The sequence below is a fragment of the Cyprinodon variegatus genome, unplaced genomic scaffold (genome assembly GCF_000732505.1).
Source record: "Cyprinodon variegatus isolate N-32 unplaced genomic scaffold, C_variegatus-1.0 Scaffold173, whole genome shotgun sequence".
NCBI lineage: Eukaryota > Metazoa > Chordata > Actinopteri > Cyprinodontiformes > Cyprinodontidae > Cyprinodon > Cyprinodon variegatus.
The window spans coordinates 1,039,605-1,042,337 of NW_015150626.1; positions in this window are offsets into that span (position 1 = coordinate 1,039,605).

The window sequence follows — 2,733 nt, forward strand, 5'->3', positions numbered from 1 at the left end:
AACATCTGCCTCTGCTTCAGTTATTTACAATTTGATGACAATTTGGACAAAAAAAGGCACGGCTGTGTGATTGTATAGTAACCGATTTTGGCCAGTCTCAAGATGAACTCAAAAGGAGAGTTCTTATCTAATTAAAGGGAACACTGCTAAGACACTACTTCAGATATATGACACCTGGGCCAAAATCGGAGTAGAGATGATCACCAGACACATTAATTCCATAGTCACATCAACATGGTTCAAAAGAAAGGACGCTAATGACATCAAACTGCCTTTTTGGTCTGTGTGGTCCAGACGGAGAGAGTTTGGAGCCTCTGAGGTTTACCGAAAACAAATCCACACAGGTCAGTACCTTCTATTGGACTCTCACCATTCCCTAGAACTCAAATGTATCATCACAACTCTACAGCAGGGATTTCAGAATCCGGTACTCGAGGGTTGGTGTCCTGCACTTTTAGATGCGTCTATGCCTTACCACACTTGGATCAAATAATTAGATCCTTTGCAGGATTCTACCTCAAATTGCTCCTAACTCCCGTTCCTAGCTCCTATCTCTTCAACTTTTCAGGGTCAACAGCAAAAACACTATCCAGGGTAGGAGAGAAGCTCCAAACTGTTGAGCCGAATTACAGATGTACTTATCTGACGACATTGCACATGCATGACGCTGTTCAAACATCAACATTCAACAGCCTTTCATAAAAAGAAAGACAAAAAAAGTTATATAAATTTAGCAAACGGATAAGCTCTTTCTAAAACCCAATAATATAAAGGTGAGAGACACCCTTAACACGACTCAGCTGTTCACCTACAGCTAAGGGACAGTCTCTGAGGACCAAAATGTTCATATTGCGAGCAGAGAAGATAGATGGTTTGACAGAAGAGTGAAGGAAGACATTAACACTATTCAAACTGAAAAAAAGTAACTCAAAACAGAAGGTTTCAAATTTAAGCTGCTGAAAATATGTCGTGTAGCTTGAAAAGTTCAGTTTGGGCAACTTGATGTGACGTTCTCTAGAAGATGTTTCACCTCTCATGACTATTCCAGTAGGAATAGTCATGAGAGGTGAAAATTAATGGACGGTAGGGGGTTCTGAATGGTCGTTAACTCTCTCATGGGACTGGTTTCAGTCACATGCCTTATCGAAGTGTGAGTCAGGTGAGGGCAGGTGAGAGGTGAATCTTCTGGGTATTGTTCCTAAAAGTGCTTTGTAAGTAGATTAAACCTTATCTCTAAGACCAGCTCCTCTGTTGAGAGATGGTTTTTCCAGGTGAACAAAGATGGCTTCCTTACCCCTTTGCTCAAACCATCTCAACCTGACCACAAGTTAGAACTCAAGATACCTCTTGGATGTGAGGTGAAACAACTTCACGTCCAGTTGCCTAAACTGAACTTTTCAAGCTTGACCACCATGACCTGGATGACTGAGAATCTTTACTGTCATGTCATTCGGCATGAAGCCCAATACCCAATTAGTTTCAAAGCAGTTCACACCTTCCTGAATAAGAATAGATATCTTAGTGGGCCAGGATACCAATAGTAATGAAAACGTCCTCGCAATAAGGGGGGGCAATCTGAATGCGAATTCAATCTAGTTTACAAGCATACTGTTAAACTAAAAACAAAAAAACATGAAGAAAGTTAGTTTTGATCTGCATTAACTGTGCAGGCAATTAACTCATACAATCGACAGGTCCTTTTCAAAATAATAGCATATTGTGATAAAGTTAATTATTTTCCATAATTTAATGATAAAACTTGAACATTCATATATTTTAGATTCATTGCACACTAACTGAACTATTTCAGGTCTTTTATTGTCTTAATACGGATGATTTTGGCAAACAGCTCATGATTCTTATCTCAAAAAAAATTTGCATGAAAAGGGTCTCTAAGCAAGCTATGCAACTAATCATCTGAATCAACAAATTAACTCTAAACACTTGCAAAAGATTCCTGAGGGCTTTAAAACTCCCAGCCTGACTGCTGACCTGACTGCTGTCCAGAAGGCCATCATTGACACCCTCAAGCAAGAGGGTATGACACAGAAAGATATTTCGGAACGAATAGGCTGTTCCCAGAGTGCTGTATCAAGGCACCTCAGTGGGAAGTCTGTGGGAAGGAAAAAGTGTGGCAGAAAACGCTGCACAACGAGAAGAGGTGACCGGACCCTGAGGAAGATTGTGTAGAAAGGCCGATTCCAGACCTTGGGGGACCTGCGGAAGCAGTGGACTAAGTCTGGAGTAGAAACATCCAAAGCCACCGTGCACAGGCGCGTGCAGGAAATGGGCTACGGTTGCCGCAATCCCCAGGTCAAGCCACGGTTCACAAAATCCACGGTTCGGTTGGGTTCACGGTTTCGTGGTCACGGTTTTCGGTTCGGTTCGGTATATGTTTATTGTTACACCTAAAAATAAAAAAATTAATAAAAATTATAAAAATTTATGAAAAAATCCCCCATAAAAATTTATGAATTGTAATTATTTTGAATGATCCGCAGAAACCATGGATCATTTCCGCATGTTTTGCTGCTTTGAATTTAATCATCTCGCGCATGCCCTCTACCATCTCCAAGGAACTCAGAGCGGAGCGGACAGGAGCCACAGTGGAGGCTGTAGGCTTTGCTTTGTGCAGGCGGTTTGGAGCGCCGCGGGGCGGAGCAGAGCGGAGGGGAGCGCTAACCGAGAATGTGGGATTTCGGGGTTAGCATGACATGTTGGTCGTGTTGCTGT